Genomic DNA, 22980 nt, shown 5'->3' with positions numbered 1-22980 from the left:
TAAAGTAAGCAAATTCAAAAAAAGAGAAATATAATTGATCACATTCTTTTTAATATAGAAATTGGCAGTGCATTCAGCAGTCCTGTGAATCTGTCTATTGCTTCAACAGTGTTTGGAAGGAATAGATTCTCTCTCTCTTCCAGCCCCAACCACCCTCCAATCTCTTCTTAACTTGCAACCTCCAGGACCATCTTCTTGGCCGTCTCTTGGTCTGGGACCACCCAACATTGTTTTTGATGTTAGCTCCTTCTCGCTGACCAACCATGAACTTCCAGATTTCTCAGTTATTCCACTGAGGTGGAAGTGGCTGTCACCTGCCTGGTCAATTTGCATCTGTGGGCTTCCTACACCTACCTCTCCCTGGGCTTCCATCTTGAAGATGCAAAACCAGGGCGGCAGCCACACTGCATTCCAGGATGGGCAGAAGCTGTCTTAAGATGAGTGGGGTAAATTGCTGGACCCCATGAAAACCACCATGGTTCTAGAGAAGAACTGAACCAGGCCCTTTTGGATTTTCATGCCCTGGGTTCTGCCCACACAGACTCCCATCTCTGTGACTTCCTGGAGAGTGAATTCCTAGATGATGAAGTGAGGAAGTAAGATTCATCAAGGAGATGGGTGGACCTGACTAACCTCTGAAGGCTCTCTGGCCCCCAGGCCAGACTGGGCAAGTATGTCTTCAAAAGTCTCACTCTCAAAGCACAACTAGGAGCCTCCTGAGCCCAGTGACTTCTGAAGGGCCCTTCTCAAAGAATCAGGGCTGAGCTTCTTTCTGCCTGAGCTTCTTCATTCAGCCACTAGCCAGCTTTTTAACAATCTTGGAGCCCTCTCCCAAGCCTTGGACCAAATGGAAATAAAGTTTTTTGCAGCAAAAAATAAGAGAATAAAATATAGAAACCAATCACAAAAATATAAGAAAACGCCATCCTGGAATGCTGAATATTTTCTAGGTGCAGTGGCTCACGCTTGTAATCCCAGCACTTTGGGAGGCCGAGGCGGGCAGATCACGAGGTCAGGAGATCGAGACCACAGTGAAACCCCGTCTCTACTAAAAATACAAAAAATTAGCCGGGCGTGGTGGCAGGCGCCTGTAGTCCCAGCTACTTGGAGAGGCTGAGGCAGGAGAGTGGCGTGAACCCGGGAGGCGGAGCTTGCAGTGAGCCGAGATTGCGCCACTGCACTCCAGCCTGGGTGACAGAGCGAGACTCCGTCTCAAAAAAAAAAAAAAAAAAAGGAAACAAAAATGCAATTGCAAACAACATGATTGGAGTAATGTCTAAAGCAGTGCTTTGAGAAAACTTAATAGCCTTTTAATAGTTACTAAAAACTAAAGAATAAAAATAATTAAATATCTAACACAAGATACTAGAAAATGAACAAGCAAATTTACAGAAAAAATAATAAAGAAAAATAATTTAAGAGCAAATAACAGCACTTCAAAATTTGTTAATAAGATATATCTCATGTTAAGTGTTCTTATTATACACACACGAAAAGGGGGAATACAAGGAAACTTTGGGAAAGTTGTATTTGTCTATTACCTCTGTTGTGGTGCTGGTATTGTGGATGTTTGCATGTGTCCAAACTCATCAAATTGTACACGTAAAACACATGGCATTTCTTTGTATATCGATTATACCTCAAAAAAGAAATTACAAAAATAAGCACAAACATGCAAACAAACAAAAAACCCAAAACACTAGAATAAATAAATTCAACTGTTTTCCTGGGTTGGGAGTGGTAGAGAGTAGGCAATCCACTAGCTAACTTCTAGGATCATGTCATTCTGATACCACTTAACTGTTTTAAATTGTCAAGAAAAAAGGAAGATTATCATAGGCTTATGACAGTTTTTGTAGGTCTTAGTCAATACCAAAACCTGTTTAATATATTCTTGCTTGTTGTAGAGGACCAACTACATGCTACCTATAAAATACACTTTAAATACAAAGACACAAATACATTAAAACTAAAAGAGTAGAAAATTATGTACCATGCTACCACTAGTCAAAATAAAGCTGGTATGGTTATATTACTATTGTATGAAGTGAACTTTAGAGCAAAGGACATTTCCAGTCATTTAAAAAATTACTTTTATTAATCAGTTAAGCGGTTAATTGTTAAGATAAAATAAACATAAATATTTATGTCTGTTACAACAGTGTTTCCAAATACTTGAAGCAGAAACCTAATAGAAATGAAAGGAGAAATAGATAAATCTGCAATTATAGTCAGATTTTCATACCCTTTTTTCAATAACTGATAAATAGAAAATTAGTAAGGATATAAAAATCTGGACAACATTATCAGTGTGTCGACCTAACTGACATATAGAACTCTCACACAGAAACGGAAGAATTCTCAGACTTTTCATGTGAACCTGGAAGGTGTATAAAGATAAATCACATTCTGAGGCAGAAAACAAGTGTAAGTAAATGTAAAAGGCTCCTAGTCATATAAAGTATATTCTCTAATCATATTTGAATTAAGATGAATATCAACAGGAAGATATAAAAAATCTGCACATATTTGGAAACTAAATAAAAACCCATGGATCAAATAAAATGTTGAAGGGAAATTAGAAAGTATTTTGAAATGAATAAAAATAGACACATGACATATCAAAACTTGTAGATGTCACAAAGAAGTGCTATGAGCTAATTTAGAGCATTAAACAACTATATTGTAAAGGAACAAAAAGTCTCAAATCTCAAAGTGGGATCTCTGTTCCCATCTTAAGAAAATGAAAAGGTCAAATAAATGCAAAGTAGATTGTAAGAAAGAAATAATAAATAACAGAGCAAAAGTCAATGAAATAGAAAACTAAAAATACAGAAAATGAAATCAAAACCAGATTCTTTTTTTAATGTTTATTGTAAGTTCAGAGATACATGTCCAGGTTTGTTACATAGATAAATTGGTGTCATGGGGGTTTTTGTGCAGATTATTTCATTATTCAGGTATTAAACCTAGTGCCCATTAGTTATTTTTCCTGATCTTCTCCCTCCTCCGCCCTCCAAAAGGCCCCAGTGTGTGTTGTTCCCCTCTATGTGTCCATGTGTTCTCACCATTTAGCTCCCACTTGTAAGTGAGAACATGTAGTATTTGGTTTTCAGTTCCTGCATTAGTTTGCTAAGGATAATGGCCTCCAGCTCCATCCACACCCCTGCAAAGGACATTATCTCATTCTTTATCATGGCTATATAAAAACCTGATTCTTAACACCATGTCAATATTATAAAAGACAAAAACAACCCACATGATCATCTCAATAGATGCAGAGAAAGCATTAGATTTTCCTTGGGCACTGTAGGATTAATTTCCTCAGAAAGAAATGGAAAGGCTGCTTTCACTGAGGGTGGGTAAGCCAATACTACTAAAAGTGGAGAGGCTACTTCTACTTGGAAGGAGAGGCCACTTCCACTGGCAAAGAAGATTCATCAGATTTAGAGACTCGGTATTCCCTGCTTCATCAGAGTCTTCCCACATTTCCCCCTTCCAACTTATAGGATCTCATTCTTTCCCAATCAATACTCTCACTATAAAAGTAGATATTTTTTGGCTGAAAGTTCAACTTGCATTGTTTTCAAACAGGTGCAGAATGAGATTCTGAATTTGATTTTCACCAGTCTCAGTGTTGTAGCTACCAGAGATAAAGGTCTCATTCAGGGCACACATACAAACCTTCAATTCATTTATGTAGCACTTGAGCTTGGAATACAAATCACTGAGCTCATTCTTTTCTTTCCCTACTTTATCCAGTGACATTAGGAACAACCAACCAATCTTATTATATTAATTAGTTTTCCAAAAATATTTGGAACTATTATATAGACAGTCACCCACCTCTGCGCTTTTTATAAGAGGTTGATTAGGATATCTAATGGAAACATTTTGTCTATCTCTATTGACTGGTCATTTCATGGACTGTCAGTTTCTTCATAATTATCAGAAATATAGTTATTAACATTTATATATCTAATTAGATTAGATAATCAATTCCAGACACCCCAGAACCAATTTTAAAAACTTATCCTTAAAATTATCTTCTAGAAAAATTATTGGCATTAAAATCTGTATTAGGTTGGATTCCTAGAGAAACAGAACCATATGAGCTATATTACATATACATGAGATAGATATAAAATTTGGAATTGTGGAAGCAGCAAAGTCTGAAGATCTATAGTCAAGGACTTAGAGACCCAGAAGAGCCAGTGGTATAGTCCCAGTCTTAGTCCAAAGACCAGAGTTGAACTGGATCTGAAGGCATGAATGAGACCAATGTTTCAGCTCAAAGCCAGTTAGGCAAAGAGAGTGAATTCTCCCTTACTCAGTCTTTTTAAATTCTATTCAGGCTTCCAAAGGATTTGATGAGGACTACCCAATTGGGTAGGGCAATCTTCTTTACTCGGTGTACAAATTCAAATATCAATCTCATTCAGAAACACTCTCACAGATATACCCCAAGTAATATTTAACCAAATAGCTAGGCATCCTACGGTTCATTGGGATTGACATATAAAATTAGCATTCACTGACTATTAGTAAAAGGTCAAAAAACAACAGATGCTGTCAAGGCTGCAGAAAAAAGGGAACGCTTATATGCTGTTCATGGAAATGTAAATTAGTTCAACCACTGTGGAAATCAGTTTGGAGATTTCTGAAAAAACTTAAAATAGAGCAACTATTCGACCCAGCAATCCCATTATTCGGTATATACCCAAAGGAAAATAAATCATTCAACCAAAAAGACACATGCACTTGTATGTTCATCACTCCACTATTCATAATAGCAAAGACACCGAATCAATCTAGGTGCCCATCAGTTGTGGATTATTTCAAGAAAATGTGGTATATAGCCACCATGGAATACTACAGAGCTATAAAAAGAACAACATCATGTCTTTGCAGCAACATGGATGTGTCTGGAGGCCATAATCCTAAGCAAATTATTGTAGGAACAGAAAACCAAATAATACGTGTCCTCATTTATAAATGGGTGCTAAACATTGGGTACACAGGGGCATAAACATGGGAACAATAGACACTATAGACTACTGGTGCGGTGACATAGTTTGGCTGTGTCCCCACCCAAATCTCAACTTCCACTGTAGCTCCCATAATTCCCACATGTTGTGGAAGGGACCCAGTGGCAGATAATTGAATCATGGGGGTGGGTCCTTCCCATGCCGTTCACCTGATCATGAGTAAGTCTCACAAGATCTGATGGTTTTATAAAGAGGGGTTCCTCTGCACATGCCCTCTTGCCTTCTGCCATGTAAGATGTGACTTTTCTCCTCCTTTGCCTTCTGCCATGATTGTGAGGCCTCCCCAGCCATATGGAACTGTGAGTCAATTAAACCTCTTTCCTTTATAAATTAACCAGTCTCGGGTATGTTCTTATTAGCAGCATGAGAGCAGACTAATACATCTGGGGAGGGTTGTCATGAGTGAAAAAAACTAACCATTGTGTGTTATGCTCATTACCTAGGTGGCAGGATCCATACCTCAAACCTCAGCATCATGCAAAATACCCATGTAACAAACCTGCACATGTACCCCTGTTTCTAAAATAAAAGTTGAAATAAAAAAATAACATTTATAACTTGCCTGAACAAACTGAAAATAAAATCATCAAAGAAATTTTATTGTCTATTCAATAGCATCAAAAATAATAAGGAAGACATTTTAAAGAAGTATAAAACATAGAGTGTGAAAACTAGAAAACACTGCTGGAAAAATTAAAGATCTAAATAAATGGAAAGACATCTGTGTTCATGGATCTGAAGACAATATTTTTAGGATAGTGATACTCTTAAAATTGATCTATAAATTTAACACAATTCTTATCAAAGTCCCAGCTGGCTTATTTCCAGAAATTAACAAGCTGAACCTAAAATTTATGTGGAAACTCAAGGGAAAAAAAGCCAAAAAAAAAAAAATTTGGAAAAGAAGAAAAAAGTTGAAAGACTCACACTTTCCAATTTCAAAACTTACTACAAAGTTAAAGCAATCAGAACACGGTGGTATTGGCATAAGTATAGATGTAGAGCTCAATAGAATAGAATGGAAAATACATTTAAAAATTGTATTAATGGTAAATTGATCCTTGAGAAGTGTGCCAACACAATTCAATGAAGAAAGAATAGTCTTTTCAACAAATGATTCTGAGACCACTGGATATCCACATGCAAGAAAATGAAATCAGACCCTCTGCCTCACACCATAGTACAAAAATTAATTCAAAATGGATCAAATACTTAAATGTAGATTTAAAACTCTAAAATTCTTTGATAAAACATAGGGGTAAATATGACTTTATATTATGCAAATGTTTTTAAAAATATGATAAAAACCCGAGCAACCCAAATAATATTTATTGGCTATCATCAAAGTTTAAAACTTACACATTTTAAAGTAAAAGACACCATAAAAATGAAAATATAAGCAACAGAATGAGAGAATATATTTGCAAATCATATATCTGAATTAAAATTTTATCTAGAAAAGTAAAGAACCTTACAATTCTATAATGAAGAGAAACACAATTTAAAAATGGTCAAAGGTTCTGAATAGACATTTCTCCAAAGAATGTATACAAATAGCCACTAAGGATATGAAAAGATTCTCAACATCATTAATCATCATGGAAATGCACATCAAAGCCACAGTAAGATATCACCTCAAACCCTCTAGAATGCTGTAAAGGGTGTATAACAGCAAGTGTTGGCAAGGATGTGGAGAAACTGGCATTCCTCTACACTGCTAGTGATAATGTAAAATGATATAGGCACTTTGAAAACAAGTCTCACAGTTCCTCTCTGAATAATGTATCATATGGCCCAGCAATTCCACTCCTACATATTTATCTGAAAGCAATGAAAACATGACCTCACAAAATGTGTACAGGAAGGATCATAGAAGTGTTATTCATAATAGCCAAAAGGTGAAAAACACCTAAATGCCAATCAACTGAGGAACAGATAAAGAAAATGGAGCTGGGCGCGGTGGCTCACGCCTGTAATCCCAGCACTCCGGGAGGCTGAGGCAGGCGGATCACGAGGTCGGGAGATCGAGACCATCCTGGCTAACACAGTGAGACCCCGTGTCTACTAAAAATACAAAAAATTAGCTGGGCGTGGTGGTGGGCGCCTGTAGTCCCAGCTACTCGGGAGGCTGAGGCAGGAAAATGGCGTGAACTGGGGAGGCAGAGCTTGCAGTGAGCCGAGATCCCACCACTGCACTCCTGCCTGGGAGACAGAGCGAGACTCCCTCTCAAAAAAAAAGGGGGGGTAAATCCATAAAATAAAATAGCACCCAGCAATAAAAAGTAATGAAGTACAAATATATGCTACAACAGAGATAATCCTTGAAAACATTGTGAGTGAAATAAGCCAGTTTCAAAAAATCTTGCATGATTCCATTCATATGAAATGTCCAAAACAGGCATATCTAAATAGAAGGAAGCTTAGTGTCTGTCTAGGGCTGTCAGGGTAAATTTATAGGTGACAGCTGAAGAGTGGTGAAATCAACTAAAATTGATTGTGTAATTGTTGCACAAATACAAGAATATATTACATTAAAATCCATTGAATTGTACACTTGAAATGGTTGAATGGTATCTGAATTGTGTATCAATGACCACACTGATATCTTCCTTGTGGCCCTGTGGGGTATGCAATGAAGGCATTCTCTAAGACATATTGACTTCTGGTTTTTGCTCTAGCGTGTCAGAAGCTTGAAAGTGGCCACACTTCTATGTCCTGAATGGTATTGCCTAGGTTTTCTTGTAGGATTTTAATGGTTTTAGGTCTAACATTTAAGTCTTTAATCCATCTTGAATTAATTTTTGTATAAGGTGTAAGGAAGGGATCCAGTTTCAGCTTTCTACATATGGCTAGCCAGTTTTCCCAGCACCATTTATTAAATAGGGAATCCTTTCCCCATTTCTTGTTTTTGTCAGGTTTGTCAAAGATCAGATAGTTGTAGATATGCGGCATTATTTCTGAGGGCTCTGTTCTGTTCCATTGATCTATGTCTCTGTTGTGGTACCAGTACCATGCTGTTTTCAGGACACAGGCGTGGGCAAGGACTTCATGTCTAAAACACCGAAAGCAATGGCAACAAAAGCCAAAATTGACAAATGGGATCTAATTAAACTAAAGAGCTTCTGCACAGCAAAAGAAACTACCATCAGAGTGAACAGGCAACCTACAGAATGGGAGAAAATTTTCGCAACCTACTCATCTGACAAAGGGCTAATATCCAGAATCTACAATGAACTCAAACAAATTTACAAGAAAAAAACAAACAACCCCATCAAAAAGTGGGCAAAGGACATGAACAGACACTTCTCAAAAGAAGACATTTATGCAGCCAAAAAACATGAAAAAATGCTCATCATCACTGGCCATCAGAGAAATGCAAATCAAAACTATTGTGAGATACCATCACTGGTATTTTAAAAGTAAAAGACATCATAAAAATGAAAATATAAGCAACAGAATGAGAGAATATATTTGCAAATCATATATCTGAATGGCCATCATTAAAAAGTCAGGAAACAATAGGTGCTGGAGAGGATGTTGAGAAATAGGAACACTTTTACACTGTTGGTGGGACTGTAAACTAGTTCAACCATTGTGGAAATCAGTGTGGCGATTCCTCAGGGATCTCAAACTAGAAATACCATTTGACCCAGCCATCCCATTACTGGGTATATACCCAAAGGACTATAAATCATGCTGCTATAAAGACACATGCACACGTATGTTTATTGCGGCACTATTCACAATAGCAAAGACGTGGAACCAACCCAAATGTCCAACAACGATAGACTGGATTAAGAGAATGTGGCACAGATACAGCATGGAATACTATGCAGCCATAAAAAATGATGTGTTCATGTCCTTTGTAGGGACATGGATGAAACTGGAAAACATTATTCTCAGTAAACTTTCGCAAAGACAAAAAACCAAACATCGCATGTTCTCATTCATAGGTGGGAATTGAACAATGAGAACTTATGGACACAGGAAGGGGAACATCACACTCCGAGGACTGTTGTGGCGTGGGGGGAAGGGGGAGGGACAGCATTAGGAGATATACCTAATGCTAAATGACGAGTTAATGGGTGCAACAAAACAACATGGCACATGGATACATATGTAACAAACCTGCACATTGTGCACATGTACCCTAAAACCTAAAGTATAATAATAAAAAAAAAAAGAAAAAAGAAAATGGCCACACTATCCTAACAAGTTAAAAAAGCTGAACCAACTTAAAAACTAACAACTCTTAGATCAGCAAGAAAAATGAAGTCTTAGGGCAAACTGGTCCCTCCAAAACTGAAGCAATTGATGGGCAGATGCAGAGAATCAGAACTTACTGGAACAGAAATTCAGGAGCTGAAACCTCTGTGGCTACAGTGCTGAACTATAACCTACAGTGCTGAACTATAATTAACAAACTGTTGGAGGCATTGTGTAGAGAAGTCTGAGAGAGAAAAACTTGAGGGTAACCAAGTCATTGTGGAAGAGGTGCACAATTTTGTGTGTTATCTCCTGGAGTTCTACCAGGTTCATAGGTGAATACGCTAGAAAAATCCCCTTGTGCTACCTGCAGGAGAAGGGAGAAAGGAACTGTTCTGAAATACACCAGAGCATTCTGTTCATTTTGATAAAATATGCTTTCAGGAGAAACTGTTTAACCTGCTGGGGTTTCATCAGGGCCTAACTGACCTTGGGGAAGAGAAATACCTGACTCCAGCTGGTTCTTGCCTTCCACGTGGAGGAAGGGAAATAAATAATTCCAGGCCACTTTAGCCATCCTGTTCTACTTAAGGAGAGAAAAAAAAAACCCTGAGAAGCATGTGTGAAGTTCACAGTCCAGAGGCACAAGCTCACTAAAAGACTGAGAACTAATTATAGGACTACAGAGAGCTTCTCTACCCTCTTCACCTTACCACCACTTACTAAAGGCCTATTTTCATGCTTGTCCTTGTGATTCTTGGATTAAAAAATAAAGGCCTATTTTCAGCAGTTCCTTTTACCTAGCACATAATGTCCAGCTCTTAAGAAAAAAATCACAAGACATACTAAAAGGAAAAAAAAAAAACAAGTTGAAAGAACAGAGAAAGCATTCAAACCAGACTCAGATATGACAGGGATGTTGGAATTAATTATAACAGCAGGAATTTAAAACGACTATGGTTAATTAATATGCTAAGGGCTTTAATGGATAAAGTAGTATGCAAGAACAAGTGGGCAATGCAAGCAGAGAGATGGAAATTCTAAGAAAGGACAAAAAGAAATGCTACAGATCAAAAACACTGGAAGAGGCATGAAGGTTGACTTTGATAGGCTTATTACTAGACTAGACAAAGCTGAGGTACAATGAGAACACATGGACACAGGAAGGGGAACATCACACACCAGGGACTGTTGTGGGGTGGGGGGAGGGGGGAGGGATAGCATTAGAAGTTATACCTAATGCTAAATGATGAGTTAATAGGTGCAGCACACCAACCTGGCACATGTATACATATGTAACAAACCTGCACGTTGTGCACATGTACCCTAAAACTTAAAGTATAATAATAAAAAAGACAAAAAAAGGATATCTAAATAGTAACCTTCAAAATAGAAAAGTAAAGAGAGAAAAAAGCTGGAAAAAAACCCAGAAAAGAATATCCAAGAATTGTGGGACAACTCCAAATGGTATCACATCCTATGTGTAATGAGAATATTGAAAGGAAAGGAAAGGAAGAAAGAAACAAAGGAAATATTTGAAACAATGATGACTATTTCCTCAAATTAATGTCACACATTAAACCACAGATTTACACAGCTTAGGGAACACCAAGAGAGATAAATGCCAAAAACCTACACCTATCCGTATCATTTTCAAGCCACAGAAAATCAAAGATAAATTTAAAATTCTGAAAGAAGCCAGAGAAAAGACATATCAGCATGGAATGTCTTTCTTTGTCCGATTACAATGCTAACATCAAATTTTTATTTATAAAAGGCAGGAATGACTATATTAATTGCAGACAGAATAGATCTCAGAGCAAGGAAATAAAGAAGGGCATTATATAATGATAAAGGGGTCAATTATCTACAAATACATAACAATTTTAGTATGTATGCACCTAAAAACAGAGCTTCCAAATACAGAGGCAAAAACTGATATAAGTGCAAGAAGTAGATGAATTCACTATTATAGTTGGAGATTTCAACGCCCCACTATCAGAAATAGTTTCAGCAGGCAAAAAATCAGTCAGGACATCACTAAACTCAACAGTACAATCAATCAACTGTATATAATGGACATCCATAAACTACTTCATCTGACAACAGCAGAATAAACATTCTTTTCAAGCTTGCAATGAACACTTACCAAGAAAGACCACATTCTGGATCATAAACCAAACCTTAACTAATTTAAAACAATAGAAATTATACAGTGTCTTTTCTCATACCACAATGGAACTAAATTTGAAATCAGTTAAAGAAGAATAGCTGGAACATTCTCAAATACTTGGAGATTACACAGCACACTTCTAAAAGTAGTAAAAGCATATGACATATTTCACCATCTATTCATGGTAACAGCAAAACTAAACCAATTTTTAAAAACTCTCAACAAACTAGAAATAAAGGAAATATTCAAATCTGATGAACAATGCCTAAAAAAGACTACAAGAAACGTTACATTGCACTGTAAAGTATTGAAAATATTCTGTCATTAGTTCTAAAAAACAAAAGTGCTCACTATTAATATTTCTATTCAGCATTACACTTGGCATTCCGATCAGTGCAATCTGACAAGAAAATGTATACTTAAAATTTTCTTCAGAGAGTTTATCTCTTTTTGAGAGTTTTTTAGAGGTGGGGTATCGTTATGTTGCCTAGGCTGGTCTCAAACTCCTGGCCTCAAGCCATCCTCACGCTCACCCTCCGAAGTAGCTGCAATTACAAGCATGAGCCACCATGCCCAGCAAGAGTATATCTTAAGTGTCCTGACCACACACAGGTACACACACACACACACACACTCACAATATTGGTAACTGAAGTGATGGACGTATTAATTAACTTGATTGTGGTAATCATTTCAAAAGGCATACATATATCATCACATTATACACCTTGAATATATATAATTTTATTTGCCAGTTATACCTCAATAAAGCTTAAATACAAAACAAAAGAATGAAACTGTGTTAGAAAAGCATGAGGTTTTTTCTATCGAGGCAAGATGGCCGATAAGAAGTAGCTGCAGTCCACAGCACTCATGGAGACGAATGAAAACGGGGCAAGTGAATTCAACACCTTCAACTGAAGCTTCCTAAATTGCTGTTTGCTAGCAAATGGCGAAGTCAGCAACTTTTCTCAAAGTAGTTACCTTTCTTCTTTTTTTTGAGTAATAAAAAGCAGTTTTATCACCTTTTAAGTATGGTTGGATTAAATGTTATGTAATAAAAACTTTGGTTTTAAAAAAAGGGAAAAAAGAAAAGCATTAGAAAATTTTGACTTCATAAAAATTAAAAATTTCTCATGGAAAAAGGTATATGGTCAAAATACTAAAATAAAATACTTACAACATAACTGGTTAAAAGTTTAGTGTTCTTAATCTGTAAAAATACTTTACAAATAACTGTAAAATCAAAGTTTTAAAAATAATTTAATAATTTTTGCCAATCTGAGTATTTGAAGTGATATCTCATTTTTGGTATTGGTTTGATCTCCCTAATTGCTAGTGAGATAAAGCATTTTTAAAATACAGAATTTAGCTATTTAGATTTTTCTTTTATTTCTTACTCATATATCTTTTTCCCATTTTTCCTTACTTGATTATATAATGTAGAAACATTGATGTATAGATTTATACATGTATATCAGATACTAATACCTTTTATATTCTTCAAGTGTCTATACCTTGTGTTTCTAGTGTTTATTTAAATAGAAATTTACTCTTTCCCTCTTTTATTTGAGGTTTACTGTGGCTTCTTAAAAAATCTTCCCTATTGACATGTCTTTATTCTAAAATTTTTAAGTGTTTGTTCTATTTGTCTATTTCAGTATTTATGAGTATTCCTGTATCAATATTATATTGTGTGATCATGGTTTATTTTTGCTTTGTTAGGATGAGTTTTCGCCCTTTCTCTTTTTTATCAAACTTCTCTTGCATATCTTGGCTCTATTTTCTTTTATATAATTTTAGAATCAGCTTGTCTAGTTCTATGTAAAATCTGTTGAGATTTTGCTTGTACTAATCTTGATTGTTAGCATTATAATATTGAATGGCTAAACACTCAAATACGGTAAATATCTAAATTTACTGTGATCTTTTAGTTTCTTACTTCAAATTTTGTAGATTCTTACATTACGGTCTTACTCATCTTTTAAGTGATTTATTTTGTAGTTACATGAGAGTTCTTGCATCTATTATAAATTGTATTTTAAAATTATATTTTGGAATAATTACAGCTTAAGATGTTATTGGTTTTGTACATTGAATTTGTGTCTTCACTGATTTGTCTTACTAGCTTTATCGGTTTTTCTGAGATTTTCTATGGAAAATTTGTATGTAAATAGTTGCATAATTTAAATTTGAGGTTAGTTCCATGACTTTGTTTTTAATCTGTATACTTCCTTCAATTTTCTTATCCTATGTTGCTATTATTTGACTAGAAATTGTGAAAGCAAACACTTTGCCATCTACCTGGCTTTAAGGGGATTATCACTAATACTTCACCATTAATTATGACGTTTTTAGAGGTTGCTGGTAGCCATCCTTTGTCAAGTTAATGTAACTTCTTATATTCAATATGACATGGTTATTAAGAACAGGATTTCTAGAGCTAAATTATCTGGTTCAATCATGCTCCAATATTTACTAGCCACTGGACCTGAGAGGAGTTTTATAACTGCTTTGTGCCTAATACAACAGCTTTGTGGACACTTGCTTTTGTCATAGCATATGTGATACCATATGTATATATATATATATATATATATATAGAGAGAGAGAGAGAGAGAGAGTGATAGCATGCTGTAATATGCTGATATATATATCAGTATTTATATCTATAAATATATCAACACAAATTGATGTATATACAACATCAGTTGTAATTTCTCCTCTTTCTTTTCTGATTTTATTTGAGTCGTCTCTTTTTTTCTTGATCTAGCTAGATTTTTGTTAGTTTTGTTGATCTTTTCAAGAAAATCAACTCAGTTTCATTGTTTTTTTTATTTTCATCTATTTGCTATTTTCTCTATTTCTCCTGGAATCTTTATTATTTCCTTTCTCTGCTAACTTTGGGCTTAGTTTCTTATTTTTTTCTAGTTCCTTGTGATGTAGTGTTAGATATGTTATTGTATTAATTGATTTTCTGAGGTTAAGCCAATCTTGCATTCCCAAGATATTTTGCAATTTGTCGTGATGTATAATCCTTGTTATATATTGCTGGAAGTAGTTTGCTAGTATTCTGTTGAAGACTTTTGCACCTACATTCATAAGAGATGTTGGTAGCTAGTTTTCTTTTGTTGTGATGTCTTTGGTTTTTGTACCAGGATAATATTGGTCTTATAGAATGAGATGAGAAGTGTTTCCTTATTTTTTATTTGTGGAAGCATTTGTGCATCATGGATATTAATTATTTTTTATGTTTGGTAGAATTCACTAGTATTACTAATTCATTCTCTTTACCTGTCACATGGATAGTCAGATTTTCTATTTCTCCTTGAATCAACTGTAGTAGTTTATGTTTTTCTAGAAATTTGTCTGTTTCATCTAAATTAATTTGTTGGCATACAGTCGTTTACACTATTCCTTTATAACTCTTTTTATTTCTGTAAGGTCAGTAGTAATGGCCCCTTTTTGAAATCTCATTTTATATGTTTTAGTGTTCATTTATTTTTTTTTTGGTCCATTTAGCTAAATTTTGTTGACCTTTCAAAGAGCTTTCAGTTCATTGCTTCTTTTTTTTTGTTCTTCTGGCTCTATTTCATTAATTTTCACTCTACACTTGACCTTCTGCTAGCTTTAGATTTAGTGTACCCTTCTTTAGTGTACAACCTGAGACCGGTTTTTAATGTTTTGTTTCTACCTTTTAATTCCCAAGCCTGCAGGCAGTATAAATTCAGCCCCCAAATATGCATAAAGCTACATCACTCAGTATCAGTTCATAGACTTGCTCCTCCGGTTATCATTCTTTCTTCATGTCTTGGCCCTGAGTAATTTTCTTTCTATCTTGCAAACCTACTTATGTCGTTTTTTAAAGCTATAATTTCTAAGTAGTATAGCATAAAGGTCATTAATTCAGATCAATAGGCCCATTCACATCACATATAATTTCAAGTTAGTGGAGAATTAGAGTCCAAAACTTATTCCCATCTCCACCAGATAATCCTTAAGGAAGAGAGAAAAGCCAACTTCTTGTAGGCAAGAGAGCATTTTGCTTATGTCTTCAGTATTTGAAGCATTGAATCTGACTTTAGATAAAGTCTCCATAGTAGAGGATGTTTGATAGTAAATGAATCTAAAATACAAATATGCACTACTATTTCACTGCAACCAAATTTTTTGAGTATGCCTTTGAGTCAGCTGTATGTAATTTGCTCCTTAAAATAAAAACACTTTTTTAATAGGAGCATTAACTTAGATAGCTGTAAGTAATTATAATAAATTATTTTAGCAATCTCATTATGAATAAATAAAAGCTACCTGAGGAGGCCATTTTTCTATTTTTGCCATTGATTTTCCCTCAAATTGTGTGTAAATTACTGAATTTGTTTTCTTGAAAGATTGGTATGAACTAGAATTTGGTAAAGTAAAATCTTAATTTTATCCCTCAAACTTTTAAAATCTTAAAAGACCACTTCTTCCTGTGTATCTCATTTCTTTGTCTACAAAATATGATTAATGACACTAATCTGGAGACAATTTATAACAAAGATGTAAGAGACAGAGCAGAATCTGAAATGTAATTTTTGCCCCTTATCAAGGAAACCACAAATAATAAAAGACTACATTTTTCAGATGTTGAGTATCTCCAGTGCTTAGTGCTGTTCAGCTGAGGGTATGATGCAGAAAGTAAAATACTTCACTCTACGAATTTGGCCTTTTTAAAAAAAAAATTAATACTTTGGAGAGAGAGAGAGCAACTACATCAGGTGTCTCAAAGTCATCTTCATTCTCACTACCCATATTTATAAATGCTTTGCTCTGAGCTCTTCCTAATTATATTTTTGGATTCCTGTGCGTTTTTAATCTCACTGAAATAATGAGCACGTTTTCAAATGCTGAATGCTAAGTGAAGCCTACTTGTTGCCCTTGGAAAAGTGCTATTGTTGTATTTCATGGCCCTATATTTCAGCTCCCATCATTTTTTCAGGTGTAGCCTAGGGTAGCAGCAGAGCTGATAAAAATAAACCTGAGCAAAGAAAAAGGTTATCCCAATCCATTTGATATTTATTACTAACAGTCATTGTTCAGAAAATACATGCAAAATAAACCTGATCATGAAACAAAGAAATACACTTGATTTTATTAATTAGATAAAGAGGAAAAATGAATCTGCTCACCTCCAAACAAGGTGAATCCTCTAGATGTATTTATTTTTTTCGACAGGATCTTATAAAGAACTCTTAACATGGCCTTTCCTTTTGACTTCCAGCTGTAAGAAGAGCCAAATTGTTTTCAATTTAAAACTCAGAGTTTGATCCTTTCCAATTTACAACTCCAGCCTCATTTTCCATATACCTAACTGAACCCAGGACCTTCCCATCACACCAGTAGCTTGCTGAAAAATCTTTGTAACAACTGAGGAATGATTGCAATAACTAGCATAAGGTAAGTCCACGTGATGACTGAGCCTGTGTTTTACCAAGGGTGCTATGGTAAATATTTGTTCAACAAATAAATATTCGAATAATCATTCCCTAAATATTTGTTCAACAAGTAAAATAACAAAAATAGAAATTTATAAGACACATGAATGGTCTATCAAGGACATGAAAGCTGCCAGTTCAAGTCATTATGAAGGCTTCTAAGTGGAGAAATACTCAAAAGGAAAGAGCTTAACTATCATCCATGAATTGTTCATGTCACAGGAAAAATGGGTCATGAGTTCATTTATACGTATTTAACATTAACATTGATTCAAGCTATTCTTTTTGTTTTGTTTTAGTTTTGCAAAAGCAGACACAAATGTGTGCCTGCTTTCCCACTGCAGTCACTACCAGGCATCTTCCCCAGCCCCCAACCCATAATCTGAACTTTGCACAAGTTAAATGTTAACTTTTGGGAAGAGGCCAGGTGAAAATCATCACCTTAGCTCAAATGTCCTCCTTCCTGTCAATGAAAGCAGTTCATAACTGCAAATAAACAAATGGTAAAATATGTCTGATCTATTCTTGTGTTTTGCTGGAAGAGGAACATTTGAGAAGAATTTTTTTTTAAGTTACAGCATAACTCATTGGAATTCTCTACCATTTAAAATTAAAACTACAACAAAAACAAGAGTGATAAAACTTCATTGTTCCGGCCTTGCAAATGTTGACACAAAAAAATCAGAGCTTTCCTCTTACCTCCTATAAAAAGCAAAAAGGAATGAGAGAGATCACTAAATACTATTAGCCATAAACCTAAGGGTTTATGATCTGTGATCTTCCAAATCCGTAGTCTTCAAGGCTGATTTAGCAGACCTCCCCTCCATACCATAGCGAGGTTACATTTTTTTTTTTTTTTTTTTTGAGACGGAGTCTCGCTCTGTCACCCAGGCTGGAGTGCAGTGGCGCAATCTCGACTCACTGCAACCTCCGCCTCCCGGGTTCACACCATTCTCGTGCCTCAGCCTCTCCGAGTAGCTGGGACTACAGGCGCCCGCCACCACGCCCGGCTAATTTTTTTGTATTTTTAGTAGAGACGGGGTTTCACCGTGGTCTCGATCTGCTGACCTCGTGATCCGCCCGCCTCGGCCTCCCAAAGTGCTGGGATTACAAGCGTGAGCCACTGTGCCCGGCCCAAGGTTACATTTTCAACAAAATTGCAGTCATGTCAAAATACGCAAAGCATTGCCTTGTACTGAGTACTTTCTCTGTGATAAGTGCTGAGGATACAAAAATGAACATAGCACTGTCCCTGCGTCAAGGTGGTAACACTGTATGGGAAGACAGACAAGCATATAGGCCCTGATGAGGAGGGTGCTAAGTGCTGAACAAGGGCTGTGACCTGGTACTGTCTGGGTAGCTGGTGGGGCGCCCAATTCATTCCTGATGGGTCAAGAAGTTATATGGGGGAAGTGGCTTCCAAGCTGAAGACTGGAAGACAAATAGAAACCAGTGAGTTATAAAAGAAGGAAAATAGGCCAGGCGCGGTGGCTCACGCCTGTAATCCCAGCACTCTGGGAGGCCGAGGCAGGCAGATCATGAGGTCAGGAGATCGAGACCATTCTGGCTAACACGGTGAAACGCCATCTCTACTTAAAAATACAAAAAATCAGCCGGAAGAGGTGGCGAGTGCCTATAGTCCCAGCTACTCGGGAGGCTGAGGGAGGAGAATGGTGTGAACCCGGGAGGCGGAGCTTGCAGTGAGCCGAGACCGCACCACTGCATTCCAGCCTGGGCGACAGAGCGAGACTCCTCCGTCTCAAAAACGAAAAGAAAAGAAAAGAAAGAAAATAAGTGTGATTAAGTTATTCAAAGCAATAATTATATTCCAAATTTTTAGGTTCTTCTTTTACATTTTTCTCTTTCCTGTTTTTTTTCACGTTCTCCTTATATGTGTCCATGAACGAAATTAAAATGCTGGCATTTAACTTATACAAACAGATGAGTTCCTCTTGTCCATAGGCATCCCTGATTATGTATACTGCCGCTGAGTTTCCAGTGCATGTGAGAGATTTCAGGATTTTTCTAAAATTGATCATAAAGAAGCAATGTTTCAGATAAATACTGTGGCTTATAATGGAGTTTCAAAGAAACTCTGGCGAAATCCGTGAAAAGAGAGAGAAAGACAAGTAAGTCAAAAGCAACACATTGTGCAACACCTTCAAAAAAGGAATTTAACCCAAGTTGCACAGCAGAACCAGTGGCATTTAGTATCACACATCTGGTATATAGACATCAAGGGAAAGACAAGTAAAACTTAATAGTACCAAATATTGAAATTTGGCTGGAAATATGAGCAAATGAAAACGTCCGAAGTGTAAAGTAAGTCTGTTAATTTTGAGGAAAAGGAAAGTTATTTTCTCAACCAGAATAAAATCACTTCAGGATGTCAAAGAGTTAACAAAATGCAATTTTTCTGCTTAAAAGTGAATAAACTTTTATATTTAGTCATTAATACAATTATTTTATAAAAATTCTATACAAAATGGAATCTGGATTAGTGGTGGGTAGTTTTATTAGTGAATCTTTATTTTTGTTAGTGAATATACATTTTTAAGCTAAAATGTATGTGGATATATTCCTGGAAATATTTTTTCGTCACTTATGAGACATGCATAACGTTAATCAAGAATATACTTAAGGGCAAAGACTTCATGAGGAAAACACCAAAAACAACTGCAACAAAAGCTGAAATTGACAAATATAATCTAATTAAACTAAAGAGCTTCTGCACAGCAAAAGAAAATATCATCAGAGTGAACAGGCAACCTACAGAATGGGAGAATATTTTGGCAGTCTACTATCTGACAAAGGTCCAATAACCAGAATCTACAAGGAACTTAAACAAATTTACAAGAAAAAAACAAACCCATCAAAAAGTGGGCAAAGGATATGAACAGACACTTTTCAAAAGAAGACATTTATGTGGCCAAGACACATGAATAAAAGCTCAACACCACTGATCATTAGAGAAATGCAAATCAAAACCACAATGGATACCATCTCACACCAATCAGAATGACAATTATTAAAAAGTCAAGAGACCACAGATATTGGCGAGGCTGTGGAGAAATAGGAATGCTTTACCCTGTTGGTGGGAATGTAAATTAGTTCAACCATTGTGGAAGATAGTGTGGTGATTCCTCAAAGATCTAGAACCAGAAATGCCATTTGACCCAGCAATCCCATTATTGGGCACATACTCAAAGGAATGTAAGTAATCTACTGTAAAGACACATGCACACGTATGTTTATTGCAGCACTATTTACAATAGCAAAGACATGGAACCAACCTAAATGCCCATCAATGATAGACTGGAGGAAGAAAATGTGGTACATATAGAGTATGGAATACTACGCAGCTATAAAAAGGAATGAGATCATGTCCTTTGCAGGGACATGGATGAAGCTGTAAACCATCATTCTCAGCAAACTAACACAGGAAGAGAAAACCAAACACTGCACTTTCTCACTCATAAGTAGGAGCTGAACAATGAGAACACATGGACACAGGGAGGGGAACATCACACATCCGGCCAGTTGGTGGGTGGGTGAGGGGAGGGAAAGCATCAGGACAAATAGCTAATGCATGCGGGGCTTAAAACCTAGATGACATGTTGATAGGTGCAGCAGACCACCATGGCACATGTATACCTGTGTAACTAATCTACAGATTCTGCACTTGCATCCCAGAACTTAAAGTAAAAATTTTTTTAAAAGAATATGCTTAAGAGATACAAAGTCCAACAGGTAGTACAGCATTGCTGGCTATGCTTTCCTTGCAGAGTAACAAGTTACAGCAGGATGGTCTGCACTTATTATTAAATTTTTTGAAACAGCTAATAGTTAAGGTACAAGAAATGACCCTTTTACAGCACTGGCTTACTGCAATTCTCTCTTCTAGGTGATTAAAAGAAAAGGTAGATCATTTGAAAGAGGATTAAAGTAAAATGAAAACCTACTTTAAAAAGAAAGAAAAGGAAATATTAAAATAATTTAAATATGTGAATGCCTGCATATTTGGCAAATTTCCCTTCAAATCAAACCATCCTTCTATTCCTTAATTATTAACACAAAAAAGAAAAGGAATCACTCTCCTTTTGACTGGAGCTGCGTCACTGCCTATCTGCTGATTAGACAACCTGCTTCTTCCTAATTTATCACTTTAATGTTACCATTAGTATAAATGACTGGACTGCAAAACACTAAAACACAATTATAAATGGTACTGACCAGCTTACAGAAGTGCCAGTGCAAGCAAATAACTGGCCTTCCATTAATCACCATTTGCTTTGATAGTGCAACATTCATTTCATTTATCACATGATCTCTTTCTATTGTTTCTTCCATGAAAGGGTGTTTAATCAGCATTATTTATTTCAAATTGTATTTTCCTGAAAGCTTTTAAAAAGCTCCTAAGGAGGGCAAAATTACCGTGCTCACTTAATGAAACACCCAGCCCCACAAGACAGAGGCTTATGTTCTGGTTGCCTTAAAAGAAGTGAATTGTTAGGAGAGAGCCTAAAGAAAGACTAATTTTTAATATTATATGGCTTCTTGTTATGTGTATGTGTGTGCAGTAACCAAAATGACACTCATTGAAATGAATGGAATGTAGTTAATTGACTTAATTAGTAAACAATGAAGGGTTAAAGACTCTATGGTCCAATAATTAATATGGCAAATGAAGAGTAAGAATTGTAAATTCCTAAGAATTAAAGGATGAATTCATGGGAATTGTGAGGTCTTATCAGTGCTTATCAGGTCTTATCATTGCTGATGATTTTAGGTTATCCATGCTGAAAAGTTATCTGCTGCTAGAAGAGACACATGCCATTGCTGTCTGTTTCTCTTACTGGCCAGCCACTCATTCACTTTTCATTTCCTCTATTAACCAGAAACGGTAATAATCCTCATGTTTTACGAGATAGATATGAGATTCTTAAGTAAAATGACTATTTTTGCAGATCTTCTGTCTATGCTGTCTGTGATGTATTTGTGCTAATAGGGTATGATCCTCCTTTTACAAGGAAGCTCGTTAGCAATACGGCTTTATTTTGCCTACTCAGGCAGTAGTGGCAAGGTAAACACTGATGGAAATCAAACAGGTAGAATTAGAAGATGATGCAAAAACACTGGATTCCTTTTTTTTTTAGATGGAGTCTCACTCTGTTGCCAAGCCTGGAGTGCTGTAGTGGATCTTGGCTCACTGCAACCTCCGCCTTCCAGGTTCAAGTGATTCTCCTGCCTCAGCCTCTTGAGTAGCTGGGACTACAGGCATACACCACCATGCCCTGCTAATTTTTGCATTTTTTAAGTAGAAATGGGGTTTCACCACGTTGGCCAGGCTGGTCTCGAACTCCTGACCTCAAGTAATCCACCTGCCTCAGCCTCCCAAAGTGCTGGGGTTACAGGTGTGGGTCACTGCACCTGGCCCAAAACACTGGATTCTGATCCATGTCCTGCCACCAAGAAGTTGAGATTTACAAACAAGTAACTTCCAAATCTCTGTAGAACAGGATTTTATACTTGTATATTCCATAACTTTTAAATCAGCTTTTATCATATCTATATACACATACAAAACAAGACATACAGATATGCCAGGCAGTTTTCTGAGAACTTTAGATATATTAACTCATTTGATCTTCACACCAACATTGTGATATTGGAACCATCATTATCCCCATTATACAGATGCAAAAATGGAGGCAGAGAGAAGTTGAGTAGTTTAACCAAGATTACAATCAGTAAGTGGTAGAGCCTCAATTTCTACCCAGACAGGCCAGATCCAGGATTCATATAGTTATTGACGATATTGTACCACAATTTAACTTCCTTTGATACCGGTGCTCATCCATACATTTTTTCCTCTTTTATTTTAATAACATTACTTTCAAGGAAGACTTATGTTTCAACCATAAATGGAAAAACATTATCACCGTACACAGGTTGCTATAAATATTATTTAAAAAATTAAATAAGGGCTGGACATGGTGACTCACCCCTGTAATCCTAGCACTTTGGGAGGCCAAGGCAGGAGGATTGCTTGTCCAGGAGTTTGAGACCAGCCTGG

This window comes from Hylobates moloch, unplaced genomic scaffold (genome assembly GCF_009828535.3).
Source record: "Hylobates moloch isolate HMO894 unplaced genomic scaffold, HMol_V3 SCAFFOLD_2, whole genome shotgun sequence".
Taxonomy (NCBI): Eukaryota; Metazoa; Chordata; class Mammalia; order Primates; family Hylobatidae; genus Hylobates; species Hylobates moloch.
This window is presented reverse-complemented; position numbering follows the sequence as displayed.